Here is an 11,936-nt window from a genome sequence, read left to right as displayed (position 1 = left end):
GCAGCTTTCGCTAACTAGATTCAGCAGTAGTTGAACCGCAGCTGATTTTTTTATTACACACAATGTGATTCGCTTTACGACTACGACACCTTCTGTTTATAATTTACTTAGTTGGCAATTCATGTCGTCGTTTTCGAACGGTGCATTTTTTTTTTCTGGCCGTTTGGCTCGAACCTGGTGGGGTGGCTGCCGATTCGGCCACTGAGCAGCTGTACACGACGCGGTCAAACCCCGACAGTGGCAGCCACAACTCGACGGAGGCGAAATACAAAAAGCCGCCCGTGTGCTAAGCGATATCGGTGCTTGTTTTGAAGAACCCCAGGTGGTTAAATTAATCCGACGCCCTTAACTACGGCGCCATTTTCTCTCACTGCTTTCCACCCCTCTTTTATCGAGACTTCAGTCAAGGCGCGGCTCACAGAAGTGAGACATTTGCTACACGGTTATTTATCGAATAACGAATTTATTACTGCGTATTTTCTTTTCTTTTGAGCTTCATGCAGTTTCTCTTTCCTGCTTAATACAACCGTCTCGAATGACGCGAGCGACGGCCGAGACTCCACTCCAAGTCCGCGGGCGATGCTGCGGTCCTCAGCCGTACAGGTAAGCCCATGCCTGCCCGCAAACGTCCTCCGTCGTCCCCGAAGAAGGATGACTTCGACGTCTGCCGCACCTTGGTGTCCTGGACGACCGAGCAGTTGAGCCAGGTGCAGCCGTCGAAGCAACTCCCGGACTACGCCAAAATTTCGCTTCCACGCCACCACCGCGGAAAAGGAGGCGGGGGTGAAGGCGCGAGGAAGCATCGGTGTTTTGGATGTGGCGCCGCGACGCTGGAGAAGCAGTGCTCACCCGCTGCGGCTGGCGAAGGACTGCGTCGCTTCTGGTGGCGGTGGTGACGGCGGAGTTGCGGGTCAAGCGGAAGGCGTCTCTTCCTCGAGCGTCCGCGTGGCCGTCCACATCTGGAGTCTGGGGTCGGAGTAGCATTTTGGGCAACGGAGATGTGACACCAAGGCTCGGACCAAGCACGCTGACCGAATCTGCCCCCACCATCTGCAAGAACGTTCTTTTCTCTTCTTCTTCTCCCTGCTCGTGCACTGCCTTTGCACGTCGTCGCCTTCCGCAGCCGTAATTTTGTTCACTGCAGTTTTGAACGAAGGTTCACTGCGATGGTATCTAAGAATAGTTGCTCATTAAATACCGCAATAGGCTACCTTTCAAAGTTAAGCAAATTACGCACACTTCGCCTTTTTGTCTTTCTCTTCGACACCGGGAAACGCATCGATCGCTGTGGTGACGTTACCACAGATAGGCGGAGGAATTCGCAATGGAGGGCAAGCGGAGAGTGGGGGAAGGGGGAGGGATGAAGGGGCACGTGAGGAAAACTAGAGTTCGTGCTTGAGACGCTTCATGCAGCCATGGCCGGAAAGAAGAGAGGGCGAATGTCAGCGCTGGGCGACCATGGATGCAACCGCGAGAGAGCGTCGTGCACGGGACGCTGAACATCAGCCGGAGGCCCGCAAACGCTGTAAGTGCGTTACATGCGAGCTGCGCACAGAACGCTGGCAACAAACGCGCGGCGCAAAAGCATCCCACAGATGCCAGATAGAAATGTACGCGCCACCGAGATCGTGACAAAAATGCGGACTCGCGAACATTCAGCAGCGCGTGCAGCCGAAGATGTCGTTGAAATTCGCATTAGAAGTTGCGGGAAATGATACCGCAGTACGTGCCCTTTATATGCGGATTCTTGTTTTGCCGTGAAATTCAAGCCACAGCGTGCCCGAGCTGGGCGGCCAAGTTTAAGAATGCACTTTCTACGACCGCACGTGCATCCTGTCCTGCATGTACTGTTCGTATTCTTATTTGACTAGAAGCGTCTGAATAATAATAATAATAATAATAATAATAATAATAATCAATCAATCAATCTTTATTTTTCGGTGCCCAGGAACAACCCAAAGGTCTTGGTGCTGGTACACCATTCACACGCACAAAATGTAAATTTGTCTTCCACAAAGGAAGAGACTCACGGGAGTTAATGCAGCAGTCAAGGCGATAGAAAAAAAGACATATAAACTAGGCGTGACAGCAAGCATGAAGCAAAAAAGTGAAAACAAGAAAACAGCGAGAACAGCGGTAAATGAAAACAGCTAGAACAGGCAACAGACATATAAACAACTAATGAAACAATAAACAAAGAGAATGAACACAAGAACGACCGATAACAGCCAAGTACAGCATATAGCAAAATACAAACAAGAATAAAGCCAATACTAATATGAACGAATAAGAAACCTCTGAAATACAAGCTAGAAATACAATCATACACAATAAGAAATGTAATTAGTGAACGCGTTACAGACAATCAGGCGTGAGTACACAGTATTAAAGAAATAACATTAATGAAAACAAGTAGACGTGATGAACAATTAAGGAGAAAAAAAAACAATATAATACCAGTGCAAATGCACAAGTGTAGTAAAGTCAAAATGCATGAAAGGGGAAGTTATGTATGAGAAAAAGAGTGCTCAAAGTGGAACGTCACGGACATCCAATATAAAAGAAGGGAGAGAATTTTCGAATATATCAAGGTGAGGACAAAGAGAATTGAACAACTTTTGCATTCTGTCCAGAGGGGAGAGGTAGTGCAGGAGCGCAGAAACTTGGAATGGTCTGAATTCCCTTATGCTCTTTCGCGGTACACGCAAAAGGTTACGCGCTAGGAGCTGAGGGCATAGAATGTGACCATGAAGAAGTTTATACAAGAAAATTATATCTGCCCTCACGCGACGGCAGCTAAGAGAAGGAAGCTGCAGTGAGTTACTCCGCCTGGGACGAGAGCTGGAAGTTTTGCAAGAAAACCGATGTTGAAATATGCGTAAAAACTTTAGCTGAACTCTGTCGATTTTTTCACAGTTCGACTGGCAAGTGCCGTTCCAAACAACAGACGCATATTCCAAAAGCGGCAAGCATATGGAGAGGTAGAGCTTTAAGAAAGGAAGTGGGGCTCGAAACTCTCTCGAAAGCCTGCAGATGAAGCCAAGTGTACGCATAGCCCGCAGAGCAATGCGTTTTGTATGAGAGGAGAAGCTGAGGCTGCGGTCGAAAAGTACGCCGAGGTCATTAATTTCATCAACCCTCGGCAGCAGCCTACCATTCACAGAATAAGAGTAGAGAAGACTGTGCGTTTTACGCGTAAATGAGACAACCTTGGTTTTAGATGAATTGAGAGTGAGCCCATTCTTCAAGCACCAATCAGAGAAGGCGGATATGTCCGATTGCAATGACAAGCAATCATGAAGAGTATGTATTGCCTTGAACATTTTTATATCGTCCGCATAAAGGAGAAACGAGGAGTTTTTGACAACGGAGGAAACGTCATTGATAAAAACAGAGAACAGAAGCGGGCCTAATACCGAGCCCTGAGGAACTCCGCTGGTTGGAGTGTAAACAAATGAGGTCTGTCCATTTACACTGACAAAGCAGGTCCGATCAAAAAGATAGTTGCGTAGGAGGGCTACAATTGAAACGTCGATCTCAAACAGCAGAAGCTTTTGAAGAAGTAATGAGTGAGTAACAACGTCGAAAGCTTTGCTCAAATCACAGTACACAGCGTCTACCTGACTCCTCTGAAGGACTTCAGCTGATGTATACGTCATAAAAGTCACAAGGTTAGTTGTAGTAGAACGACCTTTTATGAAGCCATGCTGATTATGTATGATTAAATGTTTGAGGTGGAAGGAAAGTACTTTGTGCAAAGCTAGTTCAAAAAGCTTAGAGGTTGCACAAAGAAGAGAAATGGGCGGTAGTTCGAAACATCAGATTTGTTTCCTGATTTGAACACAGGGAAAACACGCGCCGTTTTCCACACGCGGGGGAAGGCAGAGTTTTTCAAACAGTTATTAAATATCGTGGTTAAAACAGGGACGAAGGTACTACTGAAGGCTTTTATTATGGCGGCTGGAATGCCATCAGGTCCAGGGGACAAAGATGGTTTCAAACACTTAAGACTCTCACTCACTAACTTCTCGTCAAGAAGAACGGAATTAGGTGCGCCAGCTGGAAGGCATACAGAATCGCAACGTGCAGATTTGTACAGGGAGGAAAAGTGTTGAGCAAAGCTGTCAGCAACATTCCGAATTTCATTTCCATGAGAGTCAACTAAGTGAATATGACTATCAGATTTATTCGAACGCTTGCGAACGTATCGCCAGAATTCAATAGGACGATTAGAGGCACTATTCTCTAAATATTCAAGATAGGACTCATGATCCCGCTTGTACAGGCGTTTGCAAAGGGAACGCAAGCGGCGAAATTCTTCTGCCCATGTATCCAGCCCAGGGCATTTCGCTTTATGGTGGGCCCGCTCCTTAAGTTTCAGCGCTGCTCTAAGTTCCTTGGAAAACCAGAACGGAAACTTGCTGCGAGCAGGAGTATGCAGAGGTATGTACTGGCGCATACCATTGAGAACTATTTCAGTGAAGCGGCTGACTTGTTCGTCAACATCGCTGATTTCGTTTAAAACGGACCAGTCGACAGAAGAGAAAAAACCGAAGAGACCAACATAGTCGCCAAGTGCGTAAGCGAAACGGGGGAATTCCCCGCACGATTTGAATTAGCAGAAGGTGGGACAGAAACCGAAGCCGTTATTAGAATTGGAGGATGAAATTTGTCACAGCGAGTAAGTGAGATGTCAGATGTCGAGAATCGAACATTTTCAAAATTAGATAAACAAATGTCAAGCACATTACCACAACAGTTTTCAATTAAATTGTGTTGCTGCAAGGAGTTAAAAGCTGTGAAATCTAGAAGCCGGTTGCACTTACTAACTACATAATGATTGTTGTGAGAATATGTAAAGGTATTCCAGTTAATACCTGGAGTATTAAAATCCCCTAAAATGAGTAGTTTGTGCTTGCTATGAGAAGTGATAACATATTCGATAGAATGTAGTACATCGTCGTAGGCAGGAGGAGGCAGATTAGGGGAAATGTAGAAAGCTGCCAATAAAAGTTTTTGATGTCGAGTTAAAGTGAGCTCTAACCAGACAGATTCCTGGATGGTTTCCAGGTCGGAACGCCGAACGCACTGCACGGAACTGTCAATAGCAATGAGCACTCCCCCTCCCTTTTGTTTAGAAGCTGATTCAGGGCGGTCACTAATAATAATAATAATAATAATAATAATAAAAATAATAATAATAATAATAATAATAATAATAATAATAATAATAATAATAATAATAATAATAATAATAATAATAATAATAATAATAATATCCAATAAATCTTTATTTTCCGGTGCCCAGGAACAACCCGAAGGTCTTGGTGCTGGCACACCATTCCCACGCACAAAATGTAAATTTATTTCACCACAAAGGAAGACACTCAGGGGAGGTAATGCAGCAGTCAAGGCGATAGGAAAAAAAGACACATAAACTAGGCGTGACAGCAAGCATGAAGCAAAAAAGCGAAAACAAGAAAACAGCGAGAGCAGCGTTAAATGAAAACAGCTAGAACAAGCAACAGACATATAAATAACTAATGAAATAATAAACAAAGAGAATGAACGCAAGAACGACCGATAACAGCCAAGTACAGCATATAGCAAAATACAAACAAGAATAAAGCCAATACTAATATGAATGAATAAGAAACCTCTGAAATACAAGCTGGAAATACAAACATACACAATAAGAAATGTAATTAGTGAACGCGTTACAGACAATCAGGCGTGAGAACACAGTATTAAAGAAATATTATTAATGAAAACAAGCAGACGTGATGAACAATTAAGGAGAAAAAACACAATATAATACCGGTGCAAATGCACAAGTGTAGTAAAGACAAAATGCATGAAAGGGGAAGTTATGAGAAGAAGAGTGCTCAAAGTGGAACGTCACTGACATCCAATATAAGGGAAGGGAGAGAATTTTCGAATATATCAAGGTGAGGGCAAAGAGAATTAAACAACCTTTGCATTCTGTCCACAGGGGAGAGGGAGTGCAGGAGCACAGAAACTGGAATGGTCTGAATTCCCTTATGCTCTTTCGCGGTACACGCAAAAGGATACGCGCTAGGAGCGGAGGGCATAGAATGTGACCATGAAGAAGTTTATACAAGAAAATTATATCTGCCCTCACGCGACGGCAGCTAAGAGAAGGAAGCTGCAGTGAGTTACTCCGTCTGGGACGAGAGCTGAAAGTTTTGCAAGAAAACCGATGTTGAAATACGCGTAAAAACTTTAGCTGAACTCTGTCGATTTTTTCACAGTTCGACTGGCTAGTGCCGTTCCAAACAACAGACGCATATTCCAAAAGCGGCAAGCATATGGAGAGGTAGAGCTTTAAGAAAGGAAGTGGGGCTCGAAACTCTCTCGAAAGCCTGCAGATGAAGCCGAGTGTACGCATAGCCCGTAGAGCAATGCGTTTTGTACGAGAGGAGAAGCTGAGGCCACGGTCGAAAAGTACGCCGAGGTCATTAATTTCATCAACCCTGGGCAGCGGCCTACCATTCACAGAATAAGAGTAGAGAAGACTGTGCGTTTTACGCGTAAATGAGACAACCTTGGTTTTAGATGAATTGAGAGTGAGCCCATTCTTCAAGCACCAATCAGAGAAGGCGAATATGTCCGATTGCAATGACAAGCAATCATGAGTATGTATTGCCTTGAACATTTTTATATCGTCCGCATAAAGGAGAAACGAGGAGTTTTTGACCACGGAGGAAACGTCGTTGATAAAAACAGAGAACAGAAGCGGGCCTAATACCGAGCCCTGAGGAACTCCGCTGGTTGGAGTGTAAACAAATGAGGTCTGTCCATTTACACTGACAAAGCAGGACCGATCAAGAAGATAGTTGCGTAGGAGGGCTACATTTGAAACGTCTATCTCAAACAGCAGAAGCTTTTGAAGAAGTAATGAGTGAGCAACAACGTCGAAAGCTTTGCTCAAATCACAGTACACATTGTCTACCTGACTCCTCTGAAGGACTTCAGCTGATGTATACGTCATAAAAGTCACAAGGTTAGTTGTAGTAGAACGACCTTTTATGAAACCATGCTGATTATGTATGATTACATGTTTGAGGTGGAAGGAAAGTACTTTGTGCAAAGCTGATTAAAAAAACTTAGAGGTTGCACAAAGAAGAGAAATGGGGCGGTAGTTCGAAACATCAGATTTGTTTCCTGATTTGAAGACAGGGAAAACACGCGCCGTTTTCCACACGCGGGGAAAGGCAGAATTTTTCAAACAGTTATTAAATATCGTGGTTAAAACAGGGACGAAGGTACTATTGAAGGCTTTTATTATGGCGGCTGGAATGCCATCAGGTCCAGGGGACAAAGATGGTTTCAAACACTTAAGACTCTCACTTACCAACCTCTCGTCAAGAAGAACGGAATTAGGTGCGCCAGCTGGAAGGCATACGGAATCGCAACGTGGAGATTTGTACACGGAGGAAAAGTGTTGAGCAAAGCCGTCAGCGACGTTCCGAATTTCATTCCCATGAGAGTCAACTAAGTGAATATGACTATCAGATTTATTCGAGCGTTTGCGAACGTATCTCCAGAATTCAGTAGGACGATTAGAGGCACTATTCTCTAAATATTCAAGATATGACTCATGATCCCGCTTGTACAGGCGTTTGCAAAGGGAACGCAAGCGGCAAAATTCATCTGCCCATGTATCCAGCCCAGGGCGCTTCGCTTTATGGTGGGCCCGCTCCTTAAGTTTCAGCGCTGTTCTAAGTTCCTTGGAAAACAACAACAACAACAATAATAATAATAATAATAATAATAATAATAATAATAATAATAATAATAATAATAATAATAATAATAATAATAATAATAATAATAATAATAATAATAATAATTGGTTTTCGGGGAAAGGATATGGCGTAGTATCTGTCTCATATATTGGCGGACACCTGAACCACGTCGTAAGGGAAGGGTTAAAGGAGGGAGTGAAAGGAGAAAGGAAGAGAGGTGCCGTAGTGGAGGGCTCCGGAATAATTTTGACCACCTGCGGATCTTTAACGTGCACAGACATCGCACAGCACAAGGGTGCCTTAGCGTTTTTCCTCCATAAAAACACAGCCGCCGCGGTCGGGTTCGAACCCGGGAACTCCGGATCCTGTATATCGTCCCAAAATAATATTTTGTACACCTACTTCGTACAATTTTCTGCGCAGGCGCTTATTCGGCGCCGTCCAAAGCTTCCCGTTTTTAAACGCAGGCAGTGCTCCTGTATTGGATGGACCGCTAGAAAAAAAAAACGTGATGCGCGGGAAAAAATCGAAGTTTCTTCATCATTTGACCCGCCGCGGTGGCTCAGTGGTTAGCCGCTAGGCTACTGATGCGGAGTTCCCGGGTTCGAACCCTATCGCGGCGGATGTGTTTTTATGGAGGAAAAACGCTAAGGTGCCCGTGTGCTGTGCTATGTCAGTGCAAGTTCAAGATCCCCAGGTGGTAGATAATTATTCCGGAGCCCTCCACTACGGTACCTCTTTCTTCCTTAGCCGAGCGAACTTTTCAGTTTTCTCTTTCTTAGTTCCCTCCCTCCTTTATCTCTTCCTTTACAGCGCGATTCGGGTGTCCACAGAGATATGTGAGACGGTTACACTGCTGCGCGCGCTCGCCGCGTAATCTGGCATGACGTCACACCGCCGCGGCTCGCCGCCGCTTGGTATGACGTCACACCGCGCTCCTCGTCGTTGCGCTCGCCTCCGCTCGCTTCGCCACCTCCCTCGCATGCGTGATAACATGTCGGAGGATTAAAAAGGAGAGCTCGCGTGCGCCGTAACCACAGTCGTGACGTCTTTAATGCGACAACATAACTAGACAACCAGACTAACCTGGACTTGCAATCAAGATTAATCAAGGCTAACCATGCTATGCCTTACCTTTTTCTACACATATGCTGGCATAGCCGAGCTAAGCCACTAAGCCGCAACGTTCATTAGGAGACCAACCACTCGAGATCAACCATTAATTTAACCGCCACCTGCCAGGGTAGGCGCGTTGCCTATTCAGTGTGCGGAACGCACTCAACGTTAGAGGCCAAGCCGGGTATACTTACCGGATGCACTGCAGCTTTCGCTAACTAGATTCAGCAGTAGTTGAACCGCAGCTGATTTTTTTATTACACACAATGTGATTCGCTTTACGACTACGACACCTTCTGTTTATAATTTACTTAGTTGGCAATTCATGTCGTCGTTTTCGAACGGTGCATTTTTTTTTCTGGCCGTTTGGCTCGAACCTGGTGGGGTGGCTGCCGATTCGGCCACTGAGCAGCTGTACACGACGCGGTCAAACCCCGACAGTGGCAGCCACAACTCGACGGAGGCGAAATACAAAAAGCCGCCCGTGTGCTAAGCGATATCGGTGCTTGTTTTGAAGAACCCCAGGTGGTTAAATTAATCCGACGCCCTTAACTACGGCGCCATTTTCTCTCACTGCTTTCCACCCCTCTTTTATCGAGACTTCAGTCAAGGCGCGGCTCACAGAAGTGAGACATTTGCTACACGGTTATTTATCGAATAACGAATTTATTACTGCGTATTTTCTTTTCTTTTGAGCTTCATGCAGTTTCTCTTTCCTGCTTAATACAACCGTCTCGAATGACGCGAGCGACGGCCGAGACTCCACTCCAAGTCCGCGGGCGATGCTGCGGTCCTCAGCCGTACAGGTAAGCCCATGCCTGCCCGCAAACGTCCTCCGTCGTCCCCGAAGAAGGATGACTTCGACGTCTGCCGCACCTTGGTGTCCTGGACGACCGAGCAGTTGAGCCAGGTGCAGCCGTCGAAGCAACTCCCGGACTACGCCAAAATTTCGCTTCCACGCCACCACCGCGGAAAAGGAGGCGGGGGTGAAGGCGCGAGGAAGCATCGGTGTTTTGGATGTGGCGCCGCGACGCTGGAGAAGCAGTGCTCACCCGCTGCGGCTGGCGAAGGACTGCGTCGCTTCTGGTGGCGGTGGTGACGGCGGAGTTGCGGGTCAAGCGGAAGGCGTCTCTTCCTCGAGCGTCCGCGTGGCCGTCCACATCTGGAGTCTGGGGTCGGAGTAGCATTTTGGGCAACGGAGATGTGACACCAAGGCTCGGACCAAGCACGCTGACCGAATCTGCCCCCACCATCTGCAAGAACGTTCTTTTCTCTTCTTCTTCTCCCTGCTCGTGCACTGCCTTTGCACGTCGTCGCCTTCCGCAGCCGTACTTTTGTTCACTGCAGTTTTGAACGAAGGTTCACTGCGATGGTATCTAAGAATAGTTGCTCATTAAATACCGCAATAGGCTACCTTTCAAAGTTAAGCAAATTACGCACACTTCGCCTTTTTGTCTTTCTCTTCGACACCGGGAAACGCATCGATCGCTGTGGTGACGTTACCACAGATAGGCGGAGGAATTCGCAATGGAGGGCAAGCGGAGAGTGGGGGAAGGGGGAGGGATGAAGGGGCACGTGAGGAAAACTAGAGTTCGTGCTTGAGACGCTTCATGCAGCCATGGCCGGAAAGAAGAGAGGGCGAATGTCAGCGCTGGGCGACCATGGATGCAACCGCGAGAGAGCGTCGTGCACGGGACGCTGAACATCAGCCGGAGGCCCGCAAACGCTGTAAGTGCGTTACATGCGAGCTGCGCACAGAACGCTGGCAACAAACGCGCGGCGCAAAAGCATCCCACAGATGCCAGATAGAAATGTACGCGCCACCGAGATCGTGACAAAAATGCGGACTCGCGAACATTCAGCAGCGCGTGCAGCCGAAGATGTCGTTGAAATTCGCATTAGAAGTTGCGGGAAATGATACCGCAGTACGTGCCCTTTATATGCGGATTCTTGTTTTGCCGTGAAATTCAAGCCACAGCGTGCCCGAGCTGGGCGGCCAAGTTTAAGAATGCACTTTCTACGACCGCACGTGCATCCTGTCCTGCATGTACTGTTCGTATTCTTATTTGACTAGAAGCGTCTGAATAATAATAATAATAATAATAATAATAATAATCAATCAATCAATCTTTATTTTTCGGTGCCCAGGAACAACCCAAAGGTCTTGGTGCTGGTACACCATTCACACGCACAAAATGTAAATTTGTCTTCCACAAAGGAAGAGACTCACGGGAGTTAATGCAGCAGTCAAGGCGATAGAAAAAAAGACATATAAACTAGGCGTGACAGCAAGCATGAAGCAAAAAAGTGAAAACAAGAAAACAGCGAGAACAGCGGTAAATGAAAACAGCTAGAACAGGCAACAGACATATAAACAACTAATGAAACAATAAACAAAGAGAATGAACACAAGAACGACCGATAACAGCCAAGTACAGCATATAGCAAAATACAAACAAGAATAAAGCCAATACTAATATGAACGAATAAGAAACCTCTGAAATACAAGCTAGAAATACAATCATACACAATAAGAAATGTAATTAGTGAACGCGTTACAGACAATCAGGCGTGAGTACACAGTATTAAAGAAATAACATTAATGAAAACAAGTAGACGTGATGAACAATTAAGGAGAAAAAAAAACAATATAATACCAGTGCAAATGCACAAGTGTAGTAAAGTCAAAATGCATGAAAGGGGAAGTTATGTATGAGAAAAAGAGTGCTCAAAGTGGAACGTCACGGACATCCAATATAAAAGAAGGGAGAGAATTTTCGAATATATCAAGGTGAGGACAAAGAGAATTGAACAACTTTTGCATTCTGTCCAGAGGGGAGAGGTAGTGCAGGAGCGCAGAAACTTGGAATGGTCTGAATTCCCTTATGCTCTTTCGCGGTACACGCAAAAGGTTACGCGCTAGGAGCTGAGGGCATAGAATGTGACCATGAAGAAGTTTATACAAGAAAATTATATCTGCCCTCACGCGACGGCAGCTAAGAGAAGGAAGCTGCAGTGAGTTACTCCGCCTGGGACGAGAGCTGGAAGTTT

This window comes from Amblyomma americanum, chromosome 1, assembly GCF_052857255.1.
Source record: "Amblyomma americanum isolate KBUSLIRL-KWMA chromosome 1, ASM5285725v1, whole genome shotgun sequence".
NCBI lineage: Eukaryota > Metazoa > Arthropoda > Arachnida > Ixodida > Ixodidae > Amblyomma > Amblyomma americanum.
The sequence above is the reverse complement of the archived record's forward strand: the minus strand, read 5'-3'. Positions refer to the sequence as shown.